At 46.5% G+C, this 22,403-nt stretch overlaps 3 long non-coding RNA genes and 1 pseudogene across 4 annotated transcripts; 2 read left to right on the plus strand and 2 right to left on the minus strand.

Annotated features, from left to right (window-relative positions):
- The window catches only part of LOC127923233 (forkhead box protein K1-like), an 18,499-nt pseudogene extending 4,180 nt beyond the window's left edge, over positions 1 to 14,319 (minus strand).
- LOC127923230 (uncharacterized) lies at positions 5,936 to 6,634 on the plus strand. The gene is made up of 3 exons (XR_008113771.1): positions 5,936 to 6,240; positions 6,281 to 6,356; positions 6,415 to 6,634. It is a non-coding gene; the product is annotated as an uncharacterized LOC127923230 (long non-coding RNA).
- On the plus strand, positions 7,002 to 11,890 carry LOC127923228 (uncharacterized). Its single transcript, XR_008113768.1, has 6 exons — positions 7,002 to 7,199; positions 8,046 to 8,210; positions 8,947 to 9,189; positions 9,688 to 9,753; positions 10,462 to 10,802; positions 11,532 to 11,890. It is a non-coding gene; the product is annotated as an uncharacterized LOC127923228 (long non-coding RNA).
- Positions 14,320 to 14,396: 77 nt separating the features above from the next.
- On the minus strand, positions 14,397 to 16,348 carry LOC127923229 (uncharacterized). 2 transcript variants are annotated; one of them, XR_008113769.1, is made up of 4 exons: positions 16,274 to 16,348; positions 15,946 to 16,023; positions 15,541 to 15,762; positions 14,397 to 14,943 (listed from the first exon to the last, which is right to left on the minus strand). It is a non-coding gene; the product is annotated as an uncharacterized LOC127923229 (long non-coding RNA). The 2 variants fall into 2 exon arrangements; XR_008113770.1 differs by lacking the exons at positions 15,946 to 16,023; positions 16,274 to 16,348 and adding an exon at positions 16,194 to 16,268.
- Positions 16,349 to 22,403: the final 6,055 nt, after the last annotated feature.

The raw sequence follows: 22,403 nt of genomic DNA on the forward strand, positions 1-22,403 counted from the left end.
ACAGGTTATGGTGTAGATGTGTCCCTACCTGGGGAGCTCTGTATCTAGTGAGGAGGACAGGTTATGGTGTAGATGTGTCTCTACCTGGGGAGCTCTGTATCTAGTGAGGACAGGTTATAGTGTAGATGTGTCTCTACCTGGGGAGCTCTGTATCTAGTGAGGACAGGTTATAGTGTAGATGTGTCTCTACCTGGGGAGCTCTGTATCTAGTGAGGACAGGTTATGGTGTAGATGTGTCTCTACCTGGGGAGCTCTGTATCTAGTGAGGAGGACAGGTTATGGTGTAGATGTGTCTCTACCTGGGGAGCTCTGTATCTAGTGAGGAGGACAGGTTATGGTGTAGATGTGTCTCTACCTGGGGAGCTCTGTATCTAGTGAGGAGGACAGGTTATGGTGTAGATGTGTCCCTACCTGGGGAGCTCTGTATCTAGTGAGGAGGACAGGTTATGGTGTAGATGTGTCTCTACCTGGGGAGCTCTGTATCTAGTGAGGACAGGTTATGGTGTAGATGTGTCTCTACCTGGGGAGCTCTGTATCTAGTGAGGAGGACAGGTTATGGTGTAGATGTGTCTCTACCTGGGGAGCTCTGTATCTAGTGAGGAGGACAGGTTATGGTGTAGATGTGTCTCTACCTGGGGAGCTCTGTATCTAGTGAGGAGGACAGGTTATGGTGTAGATGTGTCTCTACCTGGGGAGCTCTGTATCTAGTGAGGAGGACAGGTTATGGTGTAGATGTGTCTCTACCTGGGGAGCTCTGTATCTAGTGAGGAGGACAGGTTATGGTGTAGATGTGTCTCTACCTGGGGAGCTCTGTATCTAGTGAGGAGGACAGGTTATGGTGTAGATGTGTCTCTACCTGGGGAGCTCTGTATCTAGTGAGGAGGACAGGTTATGGTGTAGATGTGTCTCTACCTGGGGAGCTCTGTATCTAGTGAGGAGGACAGGTTATGGTGTCGATGTGTCTCTACCTGGGGAGCTCTGTATCTAGTGAGGAGGACAGGTTATGGTGTAGATGTGTCTCTACCTGGGGAGCTCTGTATCTAGTGAGGACAGGTTATGGTGTAGATGTGTCTCTACCTGGGGAGCTCTGTATCTAGTGAGGACAGGTTATGGTGTAGATGTGTCTCTACCTGGGGAGCTCTGTATCTAGTGAGGAGGACAGGTTATGGTGTAGATGTGTCTCTACCTGGGGAGCTCTGTATCTAGTGAGGACAGGTTATGGTGTAGATGCCTTCCTACCTGGGGAGCTCTGTATCTAGTGAGGACAGGTTATGGTGTAGATGTGTCTCTACCTGGGGAGCTCTGTATCTAGTGAGGACAGGTTATGGTGTAGATGTGTCTCTACCTGGGGAGCTCTGTATCTAGTGAGGAGGACAGGTTATGGTGTAGATGTGTCTCTACCTGGGGAGCTCTGTATCTAGTGAGGACAGGTTATGGTGTAGATGTGTCTCTACCTGGGGAGCTCTGTATCTAGTGAGGACAGGTTATAGTGTAGATGTGTCTCTACCTGGGGAGCTCTGTATCTAGTGAGGACAGGTTATGGTGTAGATGTGTCCCTACCTGGGGAGCTCTGTATCTAGTGAGGACAGGTTATGGTGTAGATGTGTCTCTACCTGGGGAGCTCTGTATCTAGTGAGGACAGGTTATGGTGTAGATGTGTCTCTACCTGGGGAGCTCTGTATCTAGTGAGGACAGGTTATGGTGTAGATGTGTCTCTACCTGGGGAGCTCTGTATCTAGTGAGGACAGGTTATGGTGTAGATGTGTCTCTACCTGGGGAGCTCTGTATCTAGTGAGGACAGGTTATGGTGTAGATGTGTCTCTACCTGGGGAGCTCTGTATCTAGTGAGGAGGACAGGTTATGGTGTAGATGTGTCTCTACCTGGGGAGCTCTGTATCTAGTGAGGAGGACAGGTTATGGTGTAGATGTGTCTCTACCTGGGGAGCTCTGTATCTAGTGAGGACAGGTTATGGTGTAGATGTGTCCCTACCTGGGGAGCTCTGTATCTAGTGAGGACAGGTTATGGTGTAGATGTGTCTCTACCTGGGGAGCTCTGTATCTAGTGAGGAGGACAGGTTATGGTGTAGATGTGTCTCTACCTGGGGAGCTCTGTATCTAGTGAGGACAGGTTATAGTGTAGATGTGTCTCTACCTGGGGAGCTCTGTATCTAGTGAGGACAGGTTATGGTGTAGATGTGTCTCTACCTGGGGAGCTCTGTATCTAGTGAGGACAGGTTATAGTGTAGATGCCTTCCTACCTGGGGCGCTCTGTGTATATCTGTACTCTGGTACGGAGGCCAGTTTGTGAGCGAGGTCGTGGTGGTGAGACAGCGGAGATCCCTCTCTAGAGAGACACTCTGGGGTCTGAAGACCACTGGAGGGAGGGGAGAGGAGACCCTGGTGGGTGGGGGAGGCTGGGGCACTCCTAGAGAGGGGGAATGGTTAGGGCATTAACACACTGCAAACACAACACCCTCCAGCGAAACACGACCCCCTCCAGCGAAACACGACCCCCTCCAGCGAAACACGACCCCCTCCAGCGAAACACGACCCCCTCCAGCGAAACCCGCCCCCCTCCAGCGAAACACGACCCCCTCCAGCGAAACACACCACCCTCTCCTCTCAGACTGAGAATGGGACTTTTCACAAGGTGAGAGCGAACACACACTCCAGGATTGTTTTCAGACACACACCTTACTGAGAGAGAGACTTACTGTGTTCTATCCAATCACACCTTACTGAGAGAGAGAGACTTACTGTGTTCTATCCAATCACACCTTACTGAGAGAGAGAGACTTACTGTGTTCTATCCAATCACACCTTACTGAGAGAGAGAGACTTACTGTGTTCTATCCAATCACACCTTACTGAGAGAGAGACTTACTGTGTTCTATCCAATCACACCTTACTGAGAGAGAGACTTACTGTGTTCTATCCAATCACACCTTACTGAGAGAGAGACTTACTGTGTTCTATCCAATCACACCTTACTGAGAGAGAGACTTACTGTGTTCTATCCAATCACACCTTACTGAGAGAGAGACTTACTGTGTTCTATCCAATCACACCTTACTGAGAGAGAGACTTACTGTGTTCTATCCAATCACACCTTACTGAGAGAGAGAGACTTACTGTGTTCTATCCAATCACACCTTACTGAGAGAGAGACTTACTGTGTTCTATCCAATCACACCTTACTGAGAGAGAGACTTACTGTGTTCTATCCAATCACACCTTACTGAGAGAGAGACTTACTGTGTTCTATCCAATCACACCTTACTGAGAGAGAGACTTACTGTGTTCTATCCAATCACACCTTACTGAGAGAGAGAGACTTACTGTGTTCTATCCAATCACACCTTACTGAGAGAGAGACTTACTGTGTTCTATCCAATCACACCTTACTGAGAGAGAGAGAGACTTACTGTGTTCTATCCAATCACACCTTACTGAGAGAGAGAGACTTACTGTGTTCTATCCAATCACACCTTACTGAGAGAGAGACTTACTGTGTTCTATCCAATCACACCTTACTGAGAGAGAGACTTACTGTGTTCTATCCAATCACACCTTACTGAGAGAGAGACTTACTGTGTTCTATCCAATCACACCTTACTGAGAGAGAGAGAGACTTACTGTGTTCTATCCAATCACACCTTACTGAGAGAGAGACTTACTGTGTTCTATCCAATCACACCTTACTGAGAGAGAGACTTACTGTGTTCTATCCAATCACACCTTACTGAGAGAGAGACTTACTGTGTTCTATCCAATCACACCTTACTGAGAGAGAGACTTACTGTGTTCTATCCAATCACACCTTACTGAGAGAGAGAGAGACTTACTGTGTTCTATCCAATCACACCTTACTGAGAGAGAGAGAGACTTACTGTGTTCTATCCAATCACACCTTACTGAGAGAGAGACTTACTGTGTTCTATCCAATCACACCTTACTGAGAGAGAGACTTACTGTGTTCTATCCAATCACACCTTACTGAGAGAGAGACTTACTGTGTTCTATCCAATCACACCTTACTGAGAGAGAGACTTACTGTGTTCTATCCAATCACACCTTACTGAGAGAGAGACTTACTGTGTTCTATCCAATCACACCTTACTGAGAGAGAGACTTACTGTGTTCTATCCAATCACACCTCACTGAGAGAGAGACTTACTGTGTTCTATCCAATCACACCTTACTGAGAGAGAGAGACTTACTGTGTTCTATCCAATCACACCTTACTGAGAGAGAGACTTACTGTGTTCTATCCAATCACACCTTACTGAGAGAGAGACTTACTGTGTTCTATCCAATCACACCTTACTGAGAGAGAGACTTACTGTGTTCTATCCAATCACACCTTACTGAGAGAGAGAGACTTACTGTGTTCTATCTAATCACACCTTACTGAGAGAGAGACTTACTGTGTTCTATCCAATCACACCTTACTGAGAGAGAGACTTACTGTGTTCTATCCAATCACACCTTACTGAGAGAGAGACTTACTGTGTTCTATCCAATCACACCTACTGAGAGAGAGAGACTTACTGTGTTCTATCCAATCACACCTTACTGAGAGAGAGACTTACTGTGTTCTATCCAATCACACCTTACTGAGAGAGAGACTTACTGTGTTCTATCCAATCACACCTTACTGAGAGAGACTTACTGTGTTCTATCCAATCACACCTTACTGAGAGAGAGACTTACTGTGTTCTATCCAATCACACCTTACTGAGAGAGAGACTTACTGTGTTCTATCCAATCACACCTTACTGAGAGAGACTTACTGTGTTCTATCCAATCACACCTTACTGAGAGAGAGAGACTTACTGTGTTCTATCCAATCACACCTCACTGAGAGAGAGACTTACTTTGTTCTATCCAATCACACCTTACGAGAGAGAGAGAGGAGAGACACCTTACTGAGAGAGAGAGAATCAAGAAGTAACTGTCCAAGAAACAGACAGACTTATAACTGTTTAACTGACAGAGGAGTTAAACAGAGGCAGAAGTTCAGACAGATTATAACTGTTTAACTGACTGAGAGGACAGAGGGAGTTAAATCACACCTTACTGAAGCAGACTTACTGTGTTTATAACTGTTTAACTGACAGAGACTTACTGAGTTAACACAGAGGCAGAAGCAGACTTACTGTGTTTATCCAAACTGTTTAACTGACAGAGAGAGTTAAATCACAGGTAGAAGCAGACAGATTACTATAACTGTTCCAATCAACTACTGAGACAGGGAGTTAAACAGAGGCTTAGAAGCAGACAGATTATAACTGTTTAACTGACAGAGAGAGTTAAACAGAGGCAGAAGCAGACAGATTATAACTGTTTAACTGACAGAGGGAGTTAAACAGAGGCAGAAGCAGACAGATTATAACTGTTTAACTGACAGAGGAAGTTAAACAGAGGCAGAAGCAGACAGATTATAACTGTTTAACTGACAGAGGACACAGGGAGTTAAACAGAGGCAGAAGCAGACAGATTATAACTGTTTAACTGACAGAGGACAGAGGGAGTTAAACAGAGGCAGAAGCAGACGTTAGATTATAACTGTTTAACTGACAGAGGGAGTTAAACAGAGGCAGAAGCAGACAGATTATAACTGTTTAACTGACAGAGGACAGAGAGAGTTAAACAGAGGCAGAAGCAGACAGATTATAACTGTTTAACTGACAGAGAGAGACTTAGAGTTAAACAGAGGCAGAAGCAAGACAGATTATAACTGTTTAACTGACAGAGGGAGTTAAACAGAGGCAGAAGCAGACAGATTATAACTGTTTAACTGACAGAGGACAGAGAGAGTTAAACAGAGGCAGAAGCAGACAGATTATAACTGTTTAACTGACAGAGGGAGTTAAACAGAGGCAGAAACAGACAGATTATAACTGTTTAACTGACAGAGGACAGAGAGAGTTAAACAGAGGCAGAAGCAGACAGATTATAACTGTTTAACTGCGGGTTGACAGGTCAATACATCGTGGAGGGTCTGAAGAGAAGCTACTGTGTGTGCAGGCTTTTACTACAACCCTGCACTATAACACACCTGGTTCTACTAACAGTTGCTCTTCACGAACTTGATTAGCTAGAGGTCAGCTAGAATTCAGGGATTAGCTAGAGGTCAGGGATTAGCTAGAGGTCAGCTAGAGATCAGGGATTAGCTAGAGGTCAGCTAGAGATCAGGGATTAGCTAGAGGTCAGCTAGAGGTCAGGGATTAGCTAGAGGTCAGCTAGAGATCAGGGATTAGCTAGAGGTCAGCTAGAGATCAGGGATTAGCTAGAGGTCAGCTAGAGATCAGGGATTAGCTAGAGGTCAGCTAGAGATCAGGGATTAGCAAGAGGTCAGCTAGAGGTTAGGGATTAGCTAGAGGTCAGCTAGAGATCAGGGATTAGCTAGAGGTCAGCTAGAGATCAGGGATTAGCTAGAGGTCAGCTAGAGGTTAGGGATTAGCTAGAGGTCAGCTAGAGGTCAGGGATTAGCTAGAGGTCAGCTAGAGATCAGGGATTAGCTAGAGGTCAGCTAGAGATCAGGGATTAGCTAGAGGTCAGCTAGAGATCAGGGATTAGCTAGAGATCAGGGATTAGCTAGAGGTCAGCTAGAGGTCAGGGATTAGCTAGAGGTCAGGGGTCGTACCTGGACGAGAGCGGTCCGAACGGCGTGCGGAAGCAGGCCACGCCCCTCTGCCGTCTCTTCCTGAAGGCTTGTTCCACCAGCTTGCCCTCGGAGGCCGAGTCCACGCGCCAGAAACTACCTTTCCCAGGCTCCTCCTGGCTACGAGCCACCTTCAGGAAGTAGCGGTTCAGAGACAGGTTGTGGCGGATCGAGTTCTGGGAACAGAGGAAGGGGAGGAGAGTCGGTGATACTTCGGAGAGAGAACACAACATTACATCAAACACCTAGTTACCTGGTGGTAGGGGGAGGTGATGTGTCTAGTTACCTGGTAGTAGGGGTAGGTGATGTGTCTAGTTACCTGGTAGTAGGGGAGGTGATGTGTCTAGTTACCTGGTAGTAGGGGTAGGTGATGTGTCTAGTTACCTGGTAGTAGGGGTAGGTGATGTGTCTAGTTACCTGGTAGTAGGGGTAGGTGATGTGTCTAGTTACCTGGTAGTAGGGGTAGGTGATGTGTCTAGTTACCTGGTAGTAGGGGTAGGTGATGTGTCTAGTTACCTGGTAGTAGGGGGAGGTGATGTGTCTAGTTACCTGGTAGTAGGGGTAGGTGATGTGTCTAGTTACCTGGTAGTAGGGGTAGGTGATGTGTCTAGTTACCTGGTAGTAGGGGTAGGTGATGTGTCTAGTTACCTGGTAGTAGGGGTAGGTGATGTGTCTAGTTACCTGGTAGTCCAGTTACCAGGGGTAGGTGATGTGTCTAGTTACCTGGTAGTAGGGGTAGGTGATGTGTCTAGTTACCTGGTAGTAGGGGTAGGTGATGTGTCTAGTTACCTGGTAGTAGGGGTAGGTGATGTGTCTAGGGGTAGGTGAGTTACCTGGTAGTAGTGGTAGGTGATGTGTCTAGTTACCTGGTAGTAGGGGTAGGTGATGTGTCTAGTTACCTGGTAGTAGGGGTAGGTGATGTGTCTAGTTACCTGGTAGTAGGGGTAGGTGATGTGTCTAGTTACCTGGTAGTAGGGGTAGGTGATGTGTCTAGTTACCTGGTAGTAGGGGAGGTGATGTGTCTAGTTACCTGGTAGTAGGGGTAGGTGATGTGTCTAGTTACCTGGTAGTAGGGGTAGGTGATGTGTCTAGTTACCTGGTAGTAGGGGTAGGTGATGTGTCTAGTTACCTGGTAGTAGGGTAGGTGATGTGTCTAGTTACCTGGTAGTAGGGGAGGTGATGTGTCTAGTTACCTGGTAGTAGGGGTAGGTGATGTGTCTAGTTACCTGGTATTAGGGGTAGGTGATGTGTCTAGTTACCTGGTAGTAGGGGAGGTGATGTGTCTAGTTACCTGGTAGTAGGGGTAGGTGATGTGTCTAGTTACCTGGTAGTAGGGGTAGGTGATGTGTCTAGTTATCACACCTGGTAGTAGGGGTAGGTGATGTGTCTAGTTACCTGGTAGTAGGGGTAGGTGATGTGTCTAGTTACCTGGTAGTAGGGGGAGGTGATGTGTCTAGTTACCTGGTAGTAGGGGTAGGTGATGTGTCTAGTTACCTGGTAGTAGGGGTAGGTGATGTGTCTAGTTACCTGGTAGTAGGGGTAGGTGATGTGTCTAGTTACCTGGTAGTAGGGGTAGGTGATGTGTCTAGTTACCTGGTAGTAGGGGTAGGTGATGTGTCTAGTTACCTGGTAGTAGGGGTAGGTGATGTGTCTAGTTACCTGGTAGTAGGGGTAGGTGATGTGTCTAGTTACCTGGTAGTAGGGGTAGGTGATGTGTCTAGTTACCTGGTAGTAGGGGAGGTGATGTGTCTAGTTACCTGGTAGTAGGGGTAGGTGATGTGTCTAGTTACCTGGTAGTAGGGGAGGTGATGTGTCTAGTTACCTGGTAGTAGGGGTAGGTGATGTGTGTAGTTACCTGGTATCCAATCACACCTGGAGTAGGGGAGGTGATGTGTCTAGTTACCTGGTAGTAGGGGTAGGTGATGTGTCTAGTTACCTGGTAGTAGGGGAGGTGATGTGTCTAGTTACCTGGTAGTAGGGGTAGGTGATGTGTCTAGTTACCTGGTAGTAGGGGTAGGTGATGTGTCTAGTTACCTGGTAGTAGGGGTAGGTGATGTGTCTAGTTACCTGGTAGTAGGGGAGGTGATGTGTCTAGTTACCTGGTAGTAGGGTAGGTGATGTGTCTAGTTACCTGGTAGTAGGGGTAGGTGATGTGTCTAGTTACCTGGTAGTAGGGGTAGGTGATGTGTCTAGTTACCTGGTAGTAGGGGTAGGTGATGTGTCTAGTTACCTGGTAGTAGGGGTAGGTGATGTGTCTAGTTACCTGGTAGTAGTGGTAGGTGATGTGTCTAGTTACCTGGTAGTAGTGGTAGGGGTAGGTGATGTGTCTAGTTACCTGGTAGTAGGGGTAGGTGATGTGTCTAGTTACCTGGTAGTAGTGGTAGGGGTAGGTGATGTGTCTAGTTACCTGGTAGTAGGGGTAGGTGATGTGTCTAGTTACCTGGTAGTAGGGGGAGGTGATGTGTCTAGTTACCTGGTAGTAGGGGTAGGTGATGTGTCTAGTTACCTGGTAGTAGGGGTAGGTGATGTGTCTAGTTACCTGGTAGTAGGGGTAGGTGATGTGTCTAGTTACCTGGTAGTAGGGGTAGGTGATGTGTCTAGTTACCTGGTAGTAGGGGTAGGTGATGTGTCTAGTTACCTGGTAGTAGGGGTAGGTGATGTGTCTAGTTACCTGGTAGTAGGGGTAGGTGATGTGTCTAGTTACCTGGTAGTAGGGGTAGGTGATGTGTCTAGTTACCTGGTAGTAGGGGTAGGTGATGTGTCTAGTTACCTGGTAGTAGGGGTAGGTGATGTGTCTAGTTACCTGGTAGTAGTGGTAGGGTAATGTGTCTAGTTACCTGGTAGTAGGGGTAGTGGTAGGTGATGTGTCTAGTTACCTGGTAGTAGGGGAGGTGATGTGTCTAGTTACCTGGTAGTAGTGGTAGGTGATGTGTCTAGTTACCTGGTAGTAGGGTAGGTGATGTGTCTAGTTACCTGGTAGTAGGGGAGGTGATGTGTCTAGTTACCTGGTAGTAGGGGAGGTGATGTGTCTAGTTACCTGGTAGTAGGGGGAGGTGATGTGTCTAGTTACCTGGTAGTAGGGGTAGGTGATGTGTCTAGTTACCTGGTAGTAGGGGAGGTGATGTGTCTAGTTACCTGGTAGTAGGGGTAGGTGATGTGTCTAGTTACCTGGTAGTAGGGGTAGGTGATGTGTCTAGTTACCTGGTAGTAGGGGGAGGTGATGTGTCTAGTTACCTGGTAGTAGGGGAGGTGATGTGTCTAGTTACCTGGTAGTAGGGGTAGGTGATGTGTCTAGTTACCTGGTAGTAGGGGAGGTGATGTGTCTAGTTACCTGGTAGTAGGGGTAGGTGATGTGTCTAGTTACCTGGTAGTAGGGGTAGGGGTAGGTGATGTGTCTAGTTACCTGGTAGTAGGGGTAGGTGATGTGTCTAGTTACCTGGTAGTAGGGGTAGGTGATGTGTCTAGTTACCTGGTAGTAGGGGTAGGTGATGTGTCTAGTTACCTGGTAGTAGGGGTAGGTGATGTGTCTAGTTACCTGGTAGTAGGGGTAGGTGATGTGTCTAGTTACCTGGTAGTAGGGGTAGGTGATGTGTCTAGTTACCTGGTAGTAGGGGTAGGTGATGTGTCTAGTTACCTGGTAGTAGGGGTAGGTGATGTGTCTAGTTACCTGGTAGTAGGGGTAGGTGATGTGTCTAGTTACCTGGTAGTAGGGGTAGGTGATGTGTCTAGTTACCTGGTAGTAGTGGTAGGGGTAGGTGATGTGTCTAGTTACCTGGTAGTAGGGGTAGTGGTAGGTGATGTGTCTAGTTACCTGGTAGTAGGGGTAGGTGATGTGTCTAGTTACCTGGTAGTAGGGGTAGGTGATGTGTCTAGTTACCTGGTAGTAGGGGTAGGTGATGTGTCAGTTACCTGGTAGTAGTGGTAGGGGTAGGTGATGTGTCTAGTTACCTGGTAGTAGGGGTAGTGGTAGGTGATGTGTCTAGTTACCTGGTAGTAGGGGTAGGTGATGTGTCTAGTTACCTGGTAGTAGGGGTAGGTGATGTGTCTAGTTACCTGGTAGTAGGGGTAGGTGATGTGTCTAGTTACCTGGTAGTAGGGGTAGGTGATGTGTCTAGTTACCTGGTAGTAGGGGGAGGTGATGTGTCTAGTTACCTGGTAGTAGGGGTAGGTGATGTGTCTAGTTACCTGGTAGTAGGGGTAGGTGATGTGTCTAGTTACCTGGTAGTAGGGGTAGGTGATGTGTCTAGTTACCTGGTAGTAGGGGTAGGTGATGTGTCTAGTTACCTGGTAGTAGGGGTAGGTGATGTGTCTAGTTACCTGGTAGTAGGGGTAGGTGATGTGTCTAGTTACCTGGTAGTAGGGGTAGGTGATGTGTCTAGTTACCTGGTAGTAGTAGGGGAGGTGATGTGTCTAGTTACCTGGTAGTAGGGGTAGGTGATGTGTCTAGTTACCGGTAGTAGTGGTAGGGGTAGGTGATGTGTCTAGTTACCTGGTAGTAGTGGTAGGTGATGTGTCTAGTTACCTGGTAGTAGGGGGGGTAGGTGATGTGTCTAGTTACCTGGTAGTAGGGGTAGTGGTAGGTGATGTGTCTAGTTACCTGGTAGTAGGGGTAGTGGTAGGTGATGTGTCTAGTTACCTGGTAGTAGGGGGGGTAGGTGATGTGTCTAGTTACCTGGTAGTAGGGGTAGGTGATGTGTCTAGTTACCTGGTAGTAGGGGTAGGTGATGTGTCAGTTACCTGGTAGTAGTGGTAGGGGTAGGTGATGTGTCTAGTTACCTGGTAGTAGGGGTAGTGGTAGGTGATGTGTCTAGTTACCTGGTAGTAGGGGTAGGTGATGTGTCTAGTTACCTGGTAGTAGGGGTAGGTGATGTGTCTAGTTACCTGGTAGTAGGGGTAGGTGATGTGTCTAGTTACCTGGTAGTAGTGGTAGGTGATGTGTCTAGTTACCTGGTAGTAGGGGTAGGTGATGTGTCTAGTTACCTGGTAGTAGGGGGAGGTGATGTGTCTAGTTACCTGGTAGTAGGGGTAGGTGATGTGTCTAGTTACCTGGTAGTAGGGGTAGGTGATGTGTCTAGTTACCTGGTAGTAGGGGTAGGTGATGTGTCTAGTTACCTGGTAGTAGGGGTAGGTGATGTGTCTAGTTACCTGGTAGTAGTGGTAGGGGTAGGTGATGTGTCTAGTTACCTGGTAGTAGGGGTAGTGGTAGGTGATGTGTCTAGTTACCTGGTAGTAGGGGTAGGTGATGTGTCTAGTTACCTGGTAGTAGGGGTAGGTGATGTGTCTAGTTACCTGGTAGTAGGGGTAGGTGATGTGTCTAGTTACCTGGTAGTAGTGGTAGGGGTAGGTGATGTGTCTAGTTACCTGGTAGTAGGGGTAGTGGTAGGTGATGTGTCTAGTTACCTGGTAGTAGGGGTAGGTGATGTGTCTAGTTACCTGGTAGTAGGGGTAGGTGATGTGTCTAGTTACCTGGTAGTAGGGGTAGGTGATGTGTCTAGTTACCTGGTAGTAGGGGTAGGTGATGTGTCTAGTTACCTGGTAGTAGGGGTAGGTGATGTGTCTAGTTACCTGGTAGTAGGGGTAGGTGATGTGTCTAGTTACCTGGTAGTAGGGGTAGGTGATGTGTCTAGTTACCTGGTAGTAGGGGTAGGTGATGTGTCTAGTTACCTGGTAGTAGGGGTAGGTGATGTGTCTAGTTACCTGGTAGTAGGGGTAGGTGATGTGTCTAGTTACCTGGTAGTAGGGGTAGGTGATGTGTCTAGTTACCTGGTAGTAGGGGAGGTGATGTGTCTAGTTACCTGGTAGTAGGGGTAGGTGATGTGTCTAGTTACCTGGTAGTAGGGGTAGGTGATGTGTCTAGTTACCTGGTAGTAGGGGAGGTGATGTGTCTAGTTACCTGGTAGTAGGGGTAGGTGATGTGTCTAGTTACCTGGTAGTAGGGGTAGGTGATGTGTCTAGTTACCTGGTAGTAGGGGTAGGGGAGGTGATGTGTCTAGTTACCTGGTAGTAGGGGTAGGTGATGTGTCTAGTTACCTGGTAGTAGTGGTAGGTGATGTGTCTAGTTACCTGGTAGTAGTGGTAGGTGATGTGTCTAGTTACCTGGTAGTAGGGGTAGGTGATGTGTCTAGTTACCTGGTAGTAGGGGTAGGTGATGTGTCTAGTTACCTGGTAGTAGGGGTAGGTGATGTGTCTAGTTACCTGGTAGTAGGGGTAGGTGATGTGTCTAGTTACCTGCCAGCCCTTGTCTGCAGTGCGATAGTAGGGGTAGTGTTTGGTGATGTGTGTGTAGATTCCAGACAGGGTCAGCTGTCTGTCTGGTGCTGAAGAGATGGCCTGGACTATCAACTGGGCGTAGGAGTAGGGAGGCTTCGATTCATCCTGGATAAGACAGGAGAGAGGGGTTAATATATATATATATATTAACCCCCATTATATACACACACACACACACACACACACACACACACAGAGGGAAGTATACCTTGGGGCTGTCTCCGCCGCCGGACTCTCCGTGTTGCTCGGCAACGCCCCGCTGTTGCTCGGAGACAGCCTTGGCAGCGAACTCCGCAGCCAGCTGGAGGTCAGATGTCACGTTGCGTCCGTAGCGATAACCCGATGACCCCGCACCCCTCGGACTGGCCGGGCACGAGTTAGGAACACTGGAGAGGAGGATGAGAGGGGAGAAGGAGAATGAGAAGGAGAGGAGGATGAGAGGGGAGAAGGAGAATGAGAGGAGAGAAGGATGAGAGGGGAGAAGGAGAGGAGGATGAGAGGGGAGAAGGAGAGGAGAATGAGAGGGGAGAAGGAGAGGACAATGAGAGGGGAGAAGGAGAGGACAATGAGAGGGGAGAAGGAGAGGACAATGAGAGGGGAGAAGGAGAGGACAATGAGAGGGGAGAAGGAGAGGACAATGAGAGGGGAGAAGGAGAGGAGAATGAGAGGGGAGAAGGAGAGCAGAATGAGAGGGGAGAAGGAGAGGACAATGAGAGGGGAGAAGGAGAGGACAATGAGAGGGGAGAAGGAGAGGACAATGAGAGGGGAGAAGGAGAGGACAATGAGAGGGGAGAAGGAGAGGACAATGAGAGGGGAGAAGGAGAGGACAATGAGAGGGGAGAAGGAGAGGAGAATGAGAGGGGAGAAGGAGAGGACAATGAGAGGGGAGAAAGGAGAAGGAGAGGAGAATGAGAGGGGAGAAGGAGAGGAGAATGAGAGGGGAGAAGGAGAGGACAATGAGAGGGGAGAAGGGAGAAGGAGAGGAGAATGAGAGGGGAGAAGGGAGAAGGAGAGGAGAATGAGAGGGGAGAAGGAGAGGAGAATGAGAGGGGAGAAGGATGAGAGAAGGATGAGGAGAGAGAGAGTAAGATCTAGAATAGGGTAACTCCACCTAACGTAATTGCGAATACATTTTTAAGTTAAAAAAAATGAGTGTATGTCAAGGAGAAACCATCGAGTTCAAAGTTCAACAAACCATTCAATCCAATCAAATAAACCATTGACACGGAACATTTGACCCCATTACCTGGAACAACTGATTTACTGAGCGCCGCCAGCCCCTACGCTGTGTTCCAGATTCATTTATTTGGACCTTGGTGATTTGTAACACTGAAAGAGGCCCCTGGGTGTCACCATAACCCACCATATGACAACACCACCATACTGTCACCACATGGTGACACCATCACTACTGTAACAGAGCTATACTATCACCACTAAAATAACCTAGCCAATAACACCACCATACTGTCACCACTAAAATAACCGAGCCAATAACACCACCATACTATCACCACTAAAATAACAGAGCCAATAACACCACCATACTATCACCACTAAAATAACAGAGCCAATAACACCACCATACTATCACCACTAAAATAACAGAGCCAATAACACCACCATACTATCACCACTAAAATAACAGAGCCAATAACACCACCATACTATCACCACTAAAATAACCGAGCCAATAACACCACCATACTATCACCACTAAAATAACAGAGCCAATAACACCACCATACTATCACCACTAAAATAACAGAGCCAATAACACCACCATACTATCACCACTAAAATAACCGAGCCAATAACACCACCATACTATCACCACTAAAATAACCGAGCCAATAACACCACCATACTATCACCACTAAAATAACAGAGCCAATAACACCACCATACTATCACCACTAAAATAACAGAGCCAATAACACCACCATACTATCACCACTAAAATAACAGAGCCAATAACACCACCATACTATCACCACTAAAATAACCTCCCACTGAGCCAATAACACCACCATACTATCACCACTAAAATAACCTAGCCAATAACACCACCATACTATCACCACTAAAAATAACCCTACTGTCACCACTAAAATAACAGAGCCAATAACACCACCATACTATCACCACTAAAATAACCTCACCACTGTGCCAATAACACCACCATACTATCACCACTAAAATAACTCTAACCCACTAACACCACCATACTATCACCACTAAAATAACCTCACCACTGTGCCAATAACACCACCATACTATCACCACTAAAATAACAGAGCCAATAACACCACCATACTATCACCACTAAAATAACAGAGCCAATAACACCACCATACTATCACCACTAAAATAACCTCACCACTGTGCCAATAACACCACCATACTATCACCACTAAAATACCATCAATCACCATACTGTCACCACTAAAATAACCGAGCCAATACACCACCACCTAAAATAATACTCAATCACCACTGTCACCACTAAAATAACCGAGCCAATAACACCACCATACTGTCACCACTAAAATAACCTCACCACTGAGCCAATAACACCACCATACTATCACCACTAAAATAACAGAGCCAATAACACCACCATACTATCACCACTAAAATAACCTCACCACTGTGCCAATAACACCACCATACTATCACCACTAAAATAACCTCCCACTGTGCCAATAACACCACCATACTATCACCACTAAAATAACCTCCCACTGTGCCAATAACACCACCATACTATCACCACTAAAATAACCTAGCCAATAACACCACCATACTATCACCACTAAAATAACCTCACCACTGTGCCAATAACACCACCATACTATCACCACTAAAATAACAGAGCCAATAACACCACCATACTATCACCACTAAAATAACCTCACCACTGTGCCAATAACACCACCATACCATCACCACTAAAATAACCTCCCACTGAGCCAATAACACCACCATACTATCACCACTAAAATAACAGAGCCAATAACACCACCATACTATCACCACTAAAATAACCTCACCACTGTGCCAATAACACCACCATACTATCACCACTAAAATAACCGAGCCAATAACACCACCATACTATCACCACTAAAATAATAACACCACCATACGATAACAATAACACCACCATACTATCACCACTAAAATAAGCCAATAACACCACCATACTATCACCAATAACACCATAACACCACCATACTATCACCACTAAAATAACAGAGCCAATAACACCACCATACTATCACCACTAAAATAACCGAGCCAATAACACCACCATACTATCACCACTAAAATAACCTAAAATAACAGAGCCAATAACACCACCATACTATCACCACTAAAATAACCTCACCACTGTGCCAATAACACCACCATACTATCACCACCACTAATAACACCACCATACTATCACCACTAAAATAACAGAGCCAATAACACCACCATACTATCACCACTACCAATAACACCACCACTAACAAACCATACTATCACCACTAAAATCCTCCCACTGAGCAAACAATAACACCACCATACTATCACCACTAAAATAACCTCACCACTGTGCCAATAACACCACCATACTATCACCACTAAAATAACCTCACCACTGAGCCAATAACACCACCATACTATCACCACTAAAATAATCTCCCACTGAGCCAATAACACCACCATACTATCACCACCACTAAAATAACCGAGCCAATAACACCACCATACTATCACCACTAAAATAATCAGAGCCTCACCACCATACTATCACCAATAACACCTATCACCACTAAAATCCCAATAACACCACCATACTATCACCACTAAAATAACCTGAGCCAATAACACCACCATACTATCACCACTAAAATACCATCTCCAATAACACCACCTACTGTCTGATCCCATGTATTAGATACCAACCCTGCTGTCTGATCCCATGTATTAGATACCACCTCCTCCTCCTGTCTGATCCCATGTATTAGATACCATCTCCTCCTCCTGTCTGATCCCATGTATTAGATACTGTCATCCCATGTATTAGATACCATCTCCTCCTGTCTGATCCCATGTATTAGATACCATCTCCTCCTGTCTGATCCCTGTCTGATCCCATGTATTAGATACCATCTCCTCTCCTGTCTGATCCCATGTATTAGATACCATCTCCTCCTCCTGTCTGATCCCCATCTCCTCCTCCTGTCTGATATTAGATACCATCTCCTCCTGTCTGATCCCATGTATTAGATACCATCTCCTCCTCCTGTCTGATCCCATGTATTAGATACCATCTCCTCCTCCTGTCTGATCCCATGTATTAGATACCATCTCCTCCTCCTGTCTGATCCCATGTATTAGATACCATCTCCTCCTCCTGTCTGATCCCATGTATTAGATACCATCTCCTCCTCCTGTCTGATCCCATGTATTAGATACCATCTCCTCCTCCTGTCTGATCCCATGTATTAGATACCATCTCCTCCTCCTGTCTGATCCCATGTATTAGATACCATCTCCTCCTGTCTGATCCCATGTATTAGATACCATCTCCTCCTCCTGTCTGATCCCATGTATTAGATACCATCTCCTCCTCCTGTCTGATCCCATGTATTAGATACCATCTCCTCCTCCTGTCTGATCCCATCTCCTCCTGCTGTCTGTTCCCATGTATTAGATACCATCTCCTCCTCCTGTCTGATCCCATGTATTAGATACCATCTCCTCCTCCTGTCTGATCCCATGTATTAGATACCATCTCCTCTGTCTGATCCCTGTCTGATCTCCTCCCATGATCCCATTAGATACCATCTCCTCCTGTCTGATCCCATGTATTAGATCCTCTCCTCCTGTCTGATCCCATGTATTAGATACCATCTCCTCCTCCTGTCTGATCCCATGTATTAGATACCATCTCCTCCTCCTGTCTGATCCCATGTATTAGATACCATCTCCTCCTCCTGTCTGATCCCATGTATTAGATACCATCTCCTCCTCCTGTCATCCCATGTATTAGATACCATCTCCTCCCTGTCTGATCCCATGTATTAGATACCATCTCCTCCTGCTGTCTCCCATGTATTAGATACCATCTCCTCCTGTCTGATCCCATGTATTAGATACCATCTCCTCCTCCTGTCTGATCCCATGTATTAGATACCATCTCCTCCTCCTGTCTGATCCCATGTATTAGATACCATCTCCTCCTCCTGTCTGATCCCCATCTCTCCTCCCTGTCTGATCCCATGTATTAGATACCATCTCCTCCTCCTGTCTGATCCCATGTATTAGATACCATCTCCCCTCCTCCTGTCTGATCCCATGTATTAGATACCATCTCCTCCTGCTGTCTGATCCCATGTATTAGATACCATCTCCTGCTGTCTGATCCCATGTATTAGATACCATCTCCTCCTGTCTGATCCCATGTATTAGATACCATCTCCTCCTCCTGTCTGATCCCATGTATTAGATACCATCTCCTCCTGCTGTCTGATCCCATGTATTAGATACCATCTCCTCCTCCTGTCTGATCCCATGTATTAGATACCATCTCCTCCTCCTGTCTGATCCCATGTATTAGATACCATCTCCTCCTGTCTGATCCCATGTATTAGATACCATCTCCTCCTGCTGTCTGATCCCATGTATTAGATACCATCTCCTCCTCCTGTCTGATCCCATGTATTAGATACCATCTCCTCCTGCTGTCTGATCCCATGTATTAGATACCATCTCCTGCTGTCTGATCTGTATAGATACCATCTCCTCCTCCTGTCTGATCCCATGTATTAGATACCATCTCCCTCTGTCTGATCCCATGTATTAGATACCATCTCCCTGCTGTCTGATCCCATGTATTAGATACCATCTCCTCCTCCTGTCTGATCCCATGTATTAGATACCATCTCCTCCCTGTCTGATCCCATGTATTAGATACCATCTCCTCCTGCTGTCTGATCCCATGTATTAGATACCATCTCCTCCTGTCTGATCCCATGTATTAGATACCATCTCTCCTCCTGCTGTCTGATCCCATGTATTAGATACCATCTCCTCCTCTGTCTCCTAGATACCATCTCCTCCTCCTGTCTGATCCCATGTATTAGATACCATCTCTGTCTCCCTAGATACCATCTCCTCCTGTCTGATCCCATGTATTAGATACCATCTCCTCCTGCTGTCTGATCCCATGTATTAGATACCATCTCCTCCTCCTGTCTGATCCCATGTATTAGATACCATCTCCTCCTCCTGTCTGATCCCATGTATTAGATACCATCTCCTCCTCCTGTCTGATCCCATGTATTAGATACCATCTCCTCCTGCTGTCTGATCCCATGTATTAGATACCATCTCCTCCTGTCTGATCCCATGTATTAGATACCATCTCCTCCTGCTGTCTGATCCCATGTATTAGATACCATACCATCTCCTCCTCCTGTCTGATCCCATGTATTAGATACCATCTCCTCCTCCTGTCTGATCCCATGTATTAGATACCCTCCCTGTCTGATCCCATCTCCTCCTCCTGTCTGATTAGATACCATCTCCTCCTCCTGTCTGATCCCATGTATTAGATACCATCTCCTCCTCCTGTCTGATCCCATGTATTAGATACCATACCATCCCATGTATTAGATACCATCTCCTCCTCCTGTCTGATCCCATGTATTAGATACCATCTCCTGCTGTCTGATCCCATGTATTAGATACCATCTCCTCCTCCTGTCTGATCCCATGTATTAGATACCATCTCCTCCTCCTGTCTGATCCCATGTATTAGATACCACCATCTCCTCCTGTCTGATCCCATGTATTAGATACCATCTCCTCCTCCTGTCTGATCCCATGTATTAGATACCATCTCCTCCTCCTGTCTGATCCCATGTATTAGATACCATCTCCTCCTGCTGTCTGATCCCATGTATTAGATACCATCTCCTCCTCCTGTCTGATCCCATGTATTAGATACCATCTCCTCCTCCTGTCTGATCCCATGTATTAGATACCATCTCCTCTCCTGTCTGATCCCATGCTACCATCTCCTCCTGCTGTCTGATCCCATGTATTAGATACCATCTCTCCTCCTGTCTGATCCCATGTATTAGATACCATCTCCTCCTGTCTGATCCCATGTATTAGATACCATCTCCTCCTGCTGTCTGATCCCATGTATTAGATACCATCTCCTCCTCCTGTCTGATCCCATGTATTAGATACCATCTCCTCCTGCTGTCTGATCCCATGTATTAGATACCATCTCCTCCTCCTGTCTGATCCCATGTATTAGATACCATCTCCTCCTCCTGTCTGATCCCATGTATTAGATACCATCTCCTCCTCCTGTCTGATCCCATGTATTAGATACCATCTCCTCCTCCTGTCTGATCCCATGTATTAGATACCATCTCATCTCCTCCTGCTGTCTGATCCCATCTCCTCCTCCTGTCTGATCCCATTAGATACCATCTCCTCCTCCTGTCTGATCCCATGTATTAGATACCATCTACCATCTCCTGCTGTCTGATCCCATGTATTAGATACCATCTCCTCCTGTCTGATCCCATGTATTAGATACCATCTCCTCCTCCTGTCTGATCCCATGTATTAGATACCATCTCCTCCTCCTGTCTGATCCCATGTATTAGATACCATCTCCTCCTCCTGTCTGATCCCATGTATTAGATACCATCTCCTCCTCCTGTCTGATCCCATGTATTAGATACCATCTCCTCCTGTCTGATCCCATGTATTAGATACCATCTCCTCCTCCTGTCTGATCCCATGTATTAGATACCATCTCCTCCTGCTGTCTGATCCCATGTATTAGATACCATCTCCTCCTCCTGTCTGATCCCATGTATTAGATACCATCTCCTCCTGCTGTCTGATCCCATGTATTAGATACCATCTCCTCCTGTCTGATCCCATGTATTAGATACCATCTCCTCCTCCTGTCTGATCCCATGTATTAGATACCATCTCCTCCCTGTCTGATCCCATGTATTAGATACCATCTCCTCCTGTCTGATCCCATGTATTAGATACCACCTCCTCTGTCTCCCATGTCTGATACCCCATGTCTGATCCCATGTATTAGATACCATCTCCTCCTGCTGTCCTGATCCCATGTATTAGATACCATCTCCTCCTGTCTGATCCCATGTATTAGATACCATCTCCTCCTCCTGTCTGATCCCATGTATTAGATACCATCTCCTCCTGCTGTCTGATCCCATGTATTAGATACCATCTCCTCCTGTCTGATCCCATGTATTAGATACCATCTCCTCCTCCTGTCTGATCCCATAGATACCATCTCCTCCTCCTGTCTGATCCCATGTAGATACCATCTCCTCCTCCTGTCTGATCCCTCATCTCCTGTCTGATCCCATGTATTAGATACCATCTCTGTCTCCCATGTATTAGATACCATCTCCTCCTCCTGTCTGATCCCATGTATTAGATACCATCTCCTCCTCCTGTCTGATCCCATGTATTAGATACCATCCCTCCTCCTCCTGTCTGATCCCATGTATTAGATACCATCTCCTCCTCTGTCTGATCCCATGTATTAGATACCATCTCCTCCTCCTGTCTGATCCCATGTATTAGATACCATCTCCTCCTCCTGTCTGATCCCATGTATTAGATACCACCATCTCCTCCTCCTGTCTGATCCCATGTATTAGATATCCCATGTATTAGATACCCTCCTCCTGTCTGATCCCATGTATTAGATACCATCTCCTCCTCCTGTCTGATCCCATGTATTAGATACCATCTCCTCCTCCTGTCTGATCCCATGTATTAGATACCATCTCCTCCTCCTGTCTGATCCCATGTATTAGATACCATCTCCTCCTCCTGTCTGATCCCATGTATTAGATACCATCTCCTCCTCCTGTCTGATCCCATGTATTAGATACCATCTCCTCCTCCTGTCTGATCCCATGTATTAGATACCATCTCCTCCTCCTGTCTGATCCCATGTATTAGATACCATCTCCTCCTCCTGTCTGATCCCATGTATTAGATACCATCCTCCTCCTGTCTGATCCCATGTATTAGATACCATCTCCTCCTCCTGTCTGATCCCATGTATTAGATACCATCTCCTCCTCCTGTCTGATCCCATGTATTAGATACCATCTCCTCCTCTGTCTGATCCCTGATCCCATGTATTAGATACCATCTCCTCTGATCCCATGTATTAGATACCATCTCCTCCTCCTGTCTGATCCCATGTATTAGATACCATCTCCTCCTCCTGTCTGATCCCATGTATTAGATACCATCTCCTCCCTGTCTGTCCCTGATACCATCTCCTCCTGTCTGATCCCATGTATTAGATACCATCCCTCCTCCTCCTGTCTGATCCCATGTATTAGATACCATCTCCTCCTGCTGTCTGATCCCATGTATTAGATACCAT

Source organism: Oncorhynchus keta, unplaced genomic scaffold (genome assembly GCF_023373465.1).
Source record: "Oncorhynchus keta strain PuntledgeMale-10-30-2019 unplaced genomic scaffold, Oket_V2 Un_contig_2890_pilon_pilon, whole genome shotgun sequence".
NCBI classification, from domain to species: Eukaryota; Metazoa; Chordata; class Actinopteri; order Salmoniformes; family Salmonidae; genus Oncorhynchus; species Oncorhynchus keta.